The 12,267-nt window shown below is 37.6% G+C and overlaps 1 long non-coding RNA gene across 1 annotated transcript in view; it reads right to left on the bottom strand.

Annotated features, from left to right (window-relative positions):
* LOC110743570 overlaps positions 1-11,868 on the bottom strand; it is a 42,489-nt gene extending 30,621 nt beyond the window's left edge. The window contains exon 1 of the long non-coding RNA XR_002522858.2: positions 11,754-11,868. This is a non-coding gene — a long non-coding RNA (uncharacterized LOC110743570). The remainder of the gene's footprint in view (positions 1-11,753) is intronic.
* Positions 11,869-12,267: the final 399 nt, after the last annotated feature.

The raw sequence follows: 12,267 nt of genomic DNA, 5'->3' as shown, positions 1-12,267 counted from the left end.
ATGGTGCCACATCGCCCCCGTTTGGTGCCTGGGAAAGGGGTTAGTCTGGTCTTAGTCAGCCCAGGGGCTTCTCTTTTAATAGCTGCACACATAGGAGATAAGACCTTGAATCTATGAGCAACAGAGATTTGAAAATCAGATGCTCATCCTTAATTCAGGCCCCTGAGAAGCTGCATTCTCAGTGAAATGGTTTTTCAGATGCCCACCGGAACAGGGACGTAAAAAGGAGGCTGGTCTGGTTCCACATTCCAGTCATACGTAGTGAGGAAAACTCTCCCCTGAAAATTTTTAGCCAGAAGCCTACCTTCTCATGACTTTGGGTTTTATTGTATTCTGTCCTTGCACAGTCCCATATTCCTGAGGCAAGAAATTAACATAAAAAGTGGTCCTGGAGCACCCGGCAAAAGAAAATGAGAAACTTATCTAGATGGAGAAAGACTCAGCCCAAACCACACAGGAATCCCATGGATAAAGCCCCACTGAGGATGCTCGTGCAAGATAAAATTATAGAGCTCAAAAGGAAAATCTAGTATTCTGATAAATCAGCAGATAAAATAAACAGAAGGATAGACCCCAGCAACTTCAGATAACGAAACAGCCAAAGATTATATTCAAGTATGCTTAAAATAATTAAAAAGGCAATGTATTGAAAACATGCATATAATTCTAATTCTTTCCAAAGGCCTACTAAAATGATAGTAAATCTTTCTCTCCCAAGGCATAAATTCACAAATGCAAGAAAAAGAGAATATAAACAAATAAAATCTTGGAGGATGAAGAGCTGATAGACAAGTGATAAATTGACTAGCAGAAAAGAATAAGTTTAATTCCAAATAGCAGTAAGAAAAGTCAAGAAGCACCACACTTACCCTACAGATTGCACCAGACACCCAACTGTCAACAAGGTCCACCCATATGTTCAAAGTATTTAAATCCCACTGGTAAATGTAAGCAGATAACCCAAGGATGAACTGATATCTGACAAAGAGGATACAGGTGTCAGACTGGACCTGAATTTCAGCTCTGCAATTTAATGCCATATGACTTTAGATGAGTTACTTCTTATGTCTCAGCTCTAGTATCTAAAAAAATTGGGGAAATTATAGCACTGACCTCTAAGAGTTAATGTGAAGATGAAATAAGTTAATATGTTTAAGGCACTGAGAAGAGTAAGTGAGGAGGCACATAGTAACTCTTCAATAAATGGTTGCTACTATAGATGTCATTTTGTATGAATAAAATTCTAACATAGGGAGGGAAAACAAAGAGGCTGAAGCAAATAAGAGGAAATGGAGACTACAGGGGAAAAAAATTTCAACTTTTAGTATCTGGAGAGAAATAAAATATCCTGGCTACTTGGTGTGGAAAACAAGAACAGAAATTTATTTTTCCAAAAAGTAATATTCAGAGAATATAGTCAAAAGAAAGAATGGAAAGTAGATTTCAAGGAATTCCTGGAGCACTTCTGGAATGGTGGAGAATGGACATTTGAAAATCACGCCTCCTTAAAAGCAATAGGAACACCTGCAAAAATTGTCAAAATCAACTTATCCATAAATCTGATGGCCGGGCACGGTGGCTCACGCCTGTAATCCCAGCAGTTTGGGAGGCCAAGGCAGGTGGATCACAAGGTCAGGAGATTGAGACCATCCTGGCTAATATGGTGAAACCTCATCTCTACAAAAAAAAATACAAAAAATTAGCCAGGCATGCTGGCGGGTGCCTGTAGTCCCAGCTAACCAGGAGGCTGAAGTAGGAGAATGGCGTGAACCTGGGAGGCAGAGCTTGCAGTGAGCCAAGATCGTGCCACTGCACTCCAGCCTGGGCAACAGAGTGAGACTCCGTCTCAAAAATAAATAAATAAATAAATAAATAAATAAATAAATAAATATTCAAGGAAAACATATGAATCTCATAAGGACAATGAGGTTTGTGGTGTTCTGTCTTGGCCTATTCCCATCGCTATCTAGCTCTACAGTAGCCTTAAGAACCAACAGTATAAAAATCAGAGTTGCTGTGGAAATCAGCAGTCCTAGGGACTTCAAATGGCATATTAGAAAATATCTAATTAATACAAATATAACAGCAATGGAGAAATAGAGACACAGAAAGGGCAAAAGACATATGGATATAAATAACAAACTTGCAGACTTAATTCCTGCTTAGGAGTAACTGCATTAAATGTAATGCTATTTAACAGCAATTGCATTAAATGTAAATGGATTAAATACTCCAATCAAAAGACAGAGTGACTGATGAAAAGTAGATCTCTTGAAAATAGAGAGAAGACTGGCAATAACCAGAGGCTGGGAATAGTAGGGGAAAAGGGAAGTAAAGAGAAGTTGATTGATAGGTACAAATATATACTTAAGTAAAAGAAATACTACCTGGTATTTGATAGCTCAGTAGAGTGATTATAGTTAACATTAATCAATTATACATTTCCAAATAGTTAGAAGAGAATAATTTAAATGTTCCTAGAGTAAAAAAAAAAAAAAAGAAAGATAAATATTTAAGGTGATGGATATCCCAATTACCCTGATATGATTATCTGAATGTACCAAATTATGAAATGTACCCACAAAATATGTACATTTAACATGTATTAATTTAAAAATAGTAAATAAATAAATAAAAAGCAACAAAAACAAACAAAAAATTATTTAACTATCTCCTGTCTGTAAGAGACACACTTTTGATTCAAAGACAAAGTAAAATAACACTAAAAGACATACCACACAAACAAAAACCAAAAGAAGCTGGAGTGGCTAAATTTAGATCAGACAAAATCAACTTTAAGACAAAATTGTTACTAGAGACAGAGAAAGACATTTTATAGTGTTAAAAGGGTCAATCAGGAATACATAGTAATTAAAAACATATACTCCGCTAACAACAAAACTGCAAAATAAATGTAGTAAAAACTGACATAATTAAAGGGAGAAACACACAATTCAAAAAAATATTGGAGATTTAAAAATCCCACCTTCAATAAGAGATAGAACTACTAAACAAAAGATCAACAAAGAAATAGAAGCACTGAACAACACTATAAACCAACTAGACCTAGCTAAAATCTATAGAATGCTCCAACCAATAACAGAAAAACATACATTCTTATCAAATGCATATGGAACATTCTCCAGAATCGACATATCCTAGGACAAAAAACAAGTTTCTATATATATAAGAATTCATATTATACTAAATATGTTCTCCAGTCACAATGAAATGAAATTATAAATCAATAATAGAGAGACATTTGGGAAATTCAAAAGCATGTGGAAATTACACAACAGAGCCCTAAATAACCAATGAGTCAAAGAAGAAATCACAGGAAAAACAAGAAAACATATTGATGGGAATGCAAACAAAAACAAAACCTACTACAATTGACGGGAGGCAGCTAAAGCAGTGCTTAGAGGAAATAAAGAATAGAGTGGGAACAAATGAAACAAATAATAGAAGATAATAGAGAAAAAGGAATTAAATCCAAAGTTGGGTCTTTGAAAAGATTAACAAAATTAGCAAAACTTTTAGCTACATTGCCCAGCGGGGAGAAAAAAGAGAATGATCAAATGACTAACATTTGGAATAGAATAGGAGACACTATCCCTAACGTAAGAGAAATAAAAAGGGTTGTAAAGGCATAGTAAGAATAAGTATATGCCAGCAAATTAGATGACCTAAATGAAGTGGACAAATACTTAGTAAAACACAAACTATCAATGCTGACTTAAGAACAAACAGAAAATACGAATACCCAAGAGAGTATTAATGATCAAAACACTTCTCACATTGAAAATCTCAGGCTCAGATGTTTTCACTGGTAAATTCTACCACTTAACATAGAATTAACATCAAGCCTTCACAAACTTCCAAAAAACATAAATTCTATGAGGCCAGTATTACTCTGATATGAAACCAGAAGACAGCACCAGGAAAAGAAAAAAAAAAAAAACTATAGACCAATAATTCTTTTATACAGGTGCAAAAAATACTAGCAAACTCAATCTAGGAACATATAAAAAGAATTATACACCACAAATCAGTGGTATTTATGCCAAGAAAGCAAGGTCAGTTCAACACAGAAAAATCAATGTAATATACCAAATTAGTAGAATAAATGATAAAAATAACATGGCCATCTCAGATGCCAAAAAAATTTGACAATAACCAACATTGCTTCATAATGAAAACATTTAACAATCTAGAAGTAAAAGGAAACTTCTTCATCCTGATAAAGGTCATCTATGAAAAACTGACAACATTGTACTTAGTGGTAAAAGACTTGAATGATTTCTGCCTAAGATCAGAAACATGACAAGGAGTCCTGGGTGCAGTGGCTCACACCTGTAATCCTAGCACTTTGGGAGGCCAAGGTAGGTCGATCACTTGAGGCCAAGAGTTCGAGACCAGCCTGGGCAAAATGGCAAAACACCCACCTCTACTAAAAATACAAAAAAAAAAAAAAAACCTAAAAATACAAAAAATTAGTAGGGCATGGTGGCTTACACCTGTAATCACAGGTACGTGGGAGGCTGAGGCAGAAGAATCGCTTGAACCCAGGAGGCAGAGGTTGCAGTGAGCTGAGATCGTGCCACTTCAGCCTGGGTGACAGAGCAAGGCCCTGTCTCAAAAAAAAAAAAGAAAGAAATATGACATGAATGTCCACTCTTACCACTTCTATTCAACACTGTGCTGGAGGATCTGACCCGAGTTTGGCAAGAAAAAGAAGAAAAAGATATCCAGATTAGAAAGGAAGAATTAAAACTATCTCCATTCTCAGATGAAATGATCTTGTATATACAGAAAATCCTAAGAAATCCACTAAAAACTATTAAATCTAATAAATGAGCTCAGCAAGGTTACAAGATACCAGATCAATATACAAAAGTCAATTGTATTTATATACTCCAGCAATAAACATTCTAAAAATAAAATTAAGAAAACAATTCCATTTATAATAGCATCATAAAGAATAAAATACCTAAGAATAAAATTGACAAAAGAATTGTAGGCCCGGCACAGTGGCTCACACCTGTAATCCCAACACTTTGGGAGGCCAAGAAGGGATGATCACTTGAGCTCAGGAATTCAAGACCAGCCTGGGCAAGATGGCGAAACCCCATCTCTACAAAAAAAAATACAAAAATTAGCCAGTAGTGGTGGCACGTGCCTGTAGTTCCAGCTACTCAGGGGGCTGAGGTAGGAAGATCACTTGAGCCCAGGAGGCTGAGTTGCAGTGAGTCATGATCATGCCACTGTACTCCAGCCTGGGTGACAGAGTGAGACCCTGCCTCAATAAAAAAAAATTTTTTTTTAAATTAAAAATTAAAAAGAATTGTAAGATTTGTATGTGGAAAACTATGATACATCATTGAAATAAATTAAAGAATACCTAATTAAATTGAAAGACATCCCATGTTCATCAATTCAAAGACTAAATATTGTTAGATGGCAACTCACTAAATTTATCTATAGGCTCAATACACTCCCCATCACTATTTAAGCATTCTTTTTCACAAACATGAAAAGCTGATTCTAAAGTGCATTTGGATATAGGCATTTAATGCTATGAACCTTCCTCTTAGCACTGCTTTTGCTGTATCCCAGAGGTTTTGATAAGTTGTGTCACTATTATCATTAATTTCAAATTTTTTTAATTTCTATTTTGATTTCACCTAGGCATTAGAAGTAAAACACCACACCCAAATCACCACACCCAAATGGATCAAGTAAGTGGCCAGACACAAGAACTTACAGGCATCTCTCCTGCCTAGCTAACAGGGCTCCCTGCTTTCCCCCAGCTTCCTTTAAAGGGATCATTCAGGCATTTGCCCACAACTGAAAGTAACCCACTTTCTATTCCTCTGTGTATACTGCTATTTACTATGCTCATTCTCTTTCTCTCTCTGTCTGCCTCTTCATTCCTGCCTTGCATGGGCCAGAATGAAGGACTACTCTTCTGACTCATTACACCCTCCATGCCCAGGATCTGTAAGTAAAAATATTTGAACCGATTTCATGTTGTGGTAGTGCATTGAATTTGCACCTTCTATTTGAAGAACTATAGAGGCCACCCTGGGCCAGCTTTTCTCTGAGACCCTTGGCAGATCACAAGGTCAGGCTACCAGGGCCAGAGCAACGCTAAGGAAGGCATAAACTGGATATGAGTCAAACAAGATTCACAGGGCATCTGCCAATATAAACAAATTTTCCATGTGAGAAACCGTATGGTCATGAATTGTGCAACTAGACATTAGGCCATCTGCCAGGTGAAAGATGTATCCAGCGAAAGGAATTCTGTATATACCCATGTCCAGCTCCCCTTCATTTCCCATTGGGGTATGGTTGCTAGCTACTCTGGTACTGAAACCCAGGCTTATCTGGAGATTCTCAAAACAGTTAAACATATAGGTCAGTGAAATAGAATTGACAATGTAGAAATTAGCCCTTACATAGATGATCAACTGATTTTCTACAAAGACGCCAAGATAATTCCTTAGGAAAGAACAGATTTCTCAACAAATGATGTTGGAATAAATGGATATCTATATGCAAAAGAATATACATGGACCTCTACTTGATGCCATGTACAAAAATTAATTCAAAATTGATCAACAATTTAAATGTAAGAACTAAAACTATAAAACCCTTAGATGAATCTGTAGGATTAAATCCAAATGACGATGGTTACTTAGACATGACACCAAGGACCAGTAACAAAAGAAAAATGTATGAATTAGATTTCATCACAAAATATTTTGTGCTTCAAAGAACATCATTAGGAAAGTAAAAAGACAACACATGGAATGAGAAAATATTGGCAAATAATAACTCTAATAAGGGATTTCTATGTAGAATACATAAAGAACACTTACGACTCAATAATGACAATCCAATTTTAAAATTGTAAAGATTGATTAGATATTTATCCGAAGAAGATACACGAATGACCAATAAGCACATAAAAAGATGCTCAACACTACAATATCAGGGAAATGAAAATCAAAATCCACGAAACACCACTTTAGCCGGGCGCGGGTAGTTTCACGCCAATCCCAGCACTTTGGGAGGCCGAGGCTGGCTGATCACAAGGTCAGGAGATCGAGACCACGGTGAAACCCCGCTCTACTAAAAATACAGAAATTAGCCAGGCCGGGCGCCAAGTTGTGGGCCTGTAGTCCCAGCTACCGAGGCTGAGGCAGGAGAATATGGAACCCGGGAGGCATGGAGCTTGTGTGAGCCGAGATCATGCTTACCTGCACTCCCAGCCTGGCCAGGAGCGACTCGGCTTCAAAAAAAAAAAAAAAAAAAAAAAAGAAACACCACTTTATACCCAATAGGCACTTTTGGATTTGTAAATATAGACAATGTAACAAACGCGATGCAAGATCCAAGAAAATGTGGAACCTTGGTAACGTGCTTTTTGTTTGGATTGTAAAATGTGTGGGCGGAGTGGTGTGCTTCTTTTGGAAAACAGCTTGGCGAAGTTCCCTCAAAAAAGATAAACAGTGGCAAGACATGATGGCTCACACCTGCAATCCCAGCATTTTGGGAAGCCTAGGCAGGAAAACTGCTTGAGCCCAGGAGTTCAAGGTTGCAATGAGCTATGATCACACCACTGCACTACAGCCTGGACAACAGAGTGAGACCCTGTTTCAAAAAGAAAAGAAGTTAAACATAGAATTACATACGACCCTAGCAATTTCACTCCTACCCAAGAGAAATGAAAACTGTATAGCCACACAAAAACTTGTGTATGAATGTGTATAGCATTTACTAGTATTATTCATAATAGCCAGAAAGTGTAAATAACCTAAGTTTCCATTAACAAATGAATGGATAAACAAGTTATAGTATATTCATACAATGGACTATAACTCCGCTATAAAAATTACTGACACACGCTACAAAATGAATAAACTTGGAAAACATAATGCTAAGTTAAAAAGTCAGTGACATAAACTACATATTGTATGACTGCATTTATATGAAATATCAAATAGGAAAATCTATAGAAATAGAAAATTGATGACTGGTTTTCAGGAAGGAGGGCAAGGAGGGAATGGGTGTGACTGCTGATGAATATGGGTTTTCTTATCGGGGTGTAGGGTGATGGAAATGTTCCAAAATTTGATGCTAGTGATGGTTGTATAATATTATGAATATACTTAAAACTGCTACATTGTATACATTAAAAGGATGAAATTTGTGATATTAATTACATCTCAATAAATTCATTTTAAAAAAATTATAGCCTTCCCCAAATCAACATCCTTCATTCTACTTTTTCTTGGTAAATCCCTTTCACATGTAGTAGAGATAAATTTCAACAAAGAAAAAAATGGAAAAGAAGGAAGGGCAAGAGAGACTTTCAGAAAGTCAGAACATAAAGACACAAATTAAAAACAGGAAAACAAAGATAAGAAAATTAGAGGAACAGTCTAGGAGGTCTAATTTCTGAATAGGATAGAGAACAGAGGAAATGGAGGTTAATGAAACATTCAAATAATAAATATTATTATTATTCAAGAAGAATTCCAGAACTGAAGGATAAAAGGAATCAAATTTAAAAGGCATACTGAGTAACCAGCAAAATGGATGAAAGTAAATGTATACCAAAGCATGTCAATGTGAAATTTTAAGACAATAAAAAAAATTAATATTCTATAAGTTTCCAAAGGGGTTAAAAGTAGAAGTGACATACAAAAGACCAGGAAGGAGAATGGACTGAGACTTCTCAACAACTCTGGAACCCAAAAGACAATGAAGTAATCATTTTAAAACTCTGAAGGTAAATTATCAGCAGCTACTTATCAATTCAGTGTGAAGAAAGATTAGAAATGTTTAAAATTATGTATTATCTCAAAATATTGATCTCCCAGGCACCCTTTCACAGGACACTACCAGCACATGTGCCCCTCCAAAGAAGGCTGTAAACCAAGAAAAAAGAAGGTGTGGTTATGAATGAAACAGGGGAGAGACTAAAGGAATCACCAGGATAATATCAAAGGAAGATCATAGGAAGACTGTTGTGCAGTAGACATGAAGTACGGATGATCAAGATTATACCTGGTCAGGCCAGGTGCAGTGGCTCATGCCTGTAATCCCAGCATGTTGGGAGGCCGAGGCAGGTGGATTACGTAAGGTCAGGAGTTCGAGACCAGCCTGGTCACTATGGTGAAACCCTGTCTCTACTAAAAATACAAAAAATTAGCTGGGAGTGGTGGCTCGTGCCTGTAGTCCCAGCTGCTTGGGAGGCTAAGACAGGAGAATCGCTTGAACCCAGGAGGCGGAGGTTGCAGTGAGCCAACATCACACCACTGCATTCCAGTCTGGGCAACAGAGTGAGACTCCATTTCAAAAAAAAAAAAAAAAAAAGACTATAGCAGGTCAGATGACTCCAAGAGAAATTGCTCCAAAAAGGTAACATTAATACTACCTGACATATCTGAATATACTAAAAACAGACTGAGAAAATTACTGGAATGTTTCAGTAAGTACATTAAAAAACTAAGCAACAGGAAAAATATGACAATTATTAATCCGAAGTTGGGGGAAGGAGAGTCCAAGTAAAAGGAATTAATTATAGTGCATGTCTTGGCTTGATTGTTTATAGTGCTTATGAAGCCATAATCATACAGACATTGAATACAGAATGCCAGTCTAACAAATTTCAACTAATTCTATCAGAAAAAAATAGGAAATGGAACGGTGGTCATATAAAGTCAGGAATCAGGAGAGAAATGGAGCTGAATCTTTACCTTCCATATTTGAAGTTTCAGAAACAATATCTGTAATTGAAAAATCGAGTGGTAGCAATGAAAGCATGTTGTTTACAGACATGATGTTAAATTCCCAAATTACAAGTTAAAGATGATTAAAAGTGGTTTCTCTGGGAGGACAAAATAGGGAGGGGAAAAGAGAGGAAACAGGGCAAAAGTAGAAGAAAGGGCAAGATACCACTTTAAAAGGGCAGGGAAATCTGAAAAATCCAGGGACAGGATATATTCTTGCAGTAGGGAAGTAGACATATTTACAATGAAATGCAGGGGACAGTCATTGAAGAACAGACATTTGAACCTTGGCAACATCTTAGAAGGTATTCTTTTTTCTACACAGAAATCATGGAAGCTCCTCAAAGTCATCTTACCAAGGGAGTACTGAATGGGGATATTCACAGGCATTCAAACATTGACAGTGAAGGGCATCACCTCACTATATTGCTTCCTGAAATAGCTGTTAGGAACAGAAATTGGTAAAGCAATAGTAATTCAACTGAACTCTGTGCAGATGCAAATGTCAGGATATGGAGCTAAGAGACACACTTTGCTGTGATTATCATATCAACACATATGTCAAAGGAGAGACTGGCACACTCTGGGCAGGGAAGAGGATGACAATACAAGCTGATGACCTGAGCCAGGATAACAATAGATAAAAAGGACCAAGATCAAGAACAAGAGACTAACCACCCTGTCTGCCTCTGACAAGGGACATTATCAACATCTCGTAATGAGTAACTAGTAATTAACGCCAAAACTACATGTGGTTGCAAATGCATGTCACTGTTGATGTAGGATTTTTCGTTTCAGTCACTTTGCAAGCTGGGGAACCCTGGCTGGTGATGCCCCACCCAGGCCTCACACAGCCACACTGGCATGCCCCAGCTTGCCTGTGTTATAGCTTGTACCCACGTTTAGCAGTTCCTGAGCTCTTACACAGTGACCAAGAAGAATAAGGATATGTTGGACATTGAAGGGTGAGGAGAGCGGAGAAGAATTTTATTGAACAATACAAATGGCTTTCAGTGGAGGGGATATAGAGTTGGTTCCCCTACCAGAAAGCAGGAAAGTTCCCCCATGTGGCTGGGTCCAGGGCCTTTTACGGACTCAGAACGGGGAGTGCATGCTGACTGGTTTGTGAGTATACAAAAAAGGTTAAAGTAAAGACACCGCTCAAAGATGGGCATGACAGTGTAGAAAACCAATTAGGAAAGGGTAACTTTATGTAAAATAGGCGAAAAGTGGGGACCTATCAGAGGAAAGCATGCAAAACAGGAAGACAAGTTCTCAATCTAGTCTGAGGATTTAACTTGTAGCGTGGCTTTCAGGTTTTAAACTGTCTTCAGCTTGGAGGTGGGGTTTCACTGGGGACCCACCCCCATCTGCCTAGGCATTTGGCTGCCTCCTGTCACTATCACTACGAGAGTGCATATACATGTGCGAAACACTTAGAAAACTGTATACAGTTCAGGATGCAGCATCAGTTCACTGCTTAATAAATGACTGTGCACTGGGAGTCTGAGGCAGGCAGATCATGAGGTTAGGAGATCGAGACCATCCTGGCTAACATGGTGAAGCCCCATCTCTACTAAAAATACAAAAAATAAGCCGGGCATGGTGGCACGCGTCTGTAGTAGCAGCTACTCAGGAAACTGAGGGAGGAGAATCGCTTGAACCCGGGAAGCGGAGGTTGCAGTGAGCCAAGAGATCATGCCACTGCACTCCAGCCTGGGCAACAGAGCAAGACTCCGCCATAAATAAATAAATAAATAAATAAATAAATAACTGTGCTGTTTTCATGAAGTTCCAAGTCAGAACATCACATCAACTAGGGTAAGCAAAAGAAGTAAGCAGGTGCATTCACTGTCCTCATTCCACATCGAGTAGATAGGAAAGCGCTTCTTATGAAAGTATTATCCATAAATATTTCATATACTGATAAAACAGCAAACCAGTAATTACAGTTAGTTCGCTAAGTTCTCCTGGGCAGGTAGCATTTACATCAGTCAGGGTTACAGTACAGTCAGCCCTCTGTATCCACGGGTTCCGCATCTGCAGATTCAACCAGCCATGGATGAAAAGTCCTTAAAAAAATAAAAAATAAAAAAGAAGAAGAAGAAGAAGAAGAATACAAATTTTAAAACATCTCTTTCTCGGGGATGTAGAAAAGAAAAAGACAAATTAAAACAATACAGTATAACCACTACCTCACAGCATTCACATTATAGTAGGTATTATAAGCAATCTAGAGTATATGAGAGAATGTGCATGTGTTATACGCAAATATTATGCCATTTTATATAAGGGCCTTGAGCATCCATGGACCAACCCCCCTCAGATACCAATGGACGATTGTGCCTACTTAAGGGAAACAGTTGCAATTCTTTAAAACTATTCTTTAATATAACAGCTAAAAACTTTCAGATTGCAGTCTCAATCTGGCCCACTGAACTGTTTTTAACTTTTACAAGCATTA

The sequence above is a fragment of the Papio anubis genome, chromosome 5 (assembly GCF_008728515.1).
Source record: "Papio anubis isolate 15944 chromosome 5, Panubis1.0, whole genome shotgun sequence".
Classification (NCBI taxonomy): domain Eukaryota; kingdom Metazoa; phylum Chordata; class Mammalia; order Primates; family Cercopithecidae; genus Papio; species Papio anubis.
The sequence above is the reverse complement of the archived record's forward strand: the minus strand, read 5'-3'. Positions and strand labels throughout refer to the sequence as shown.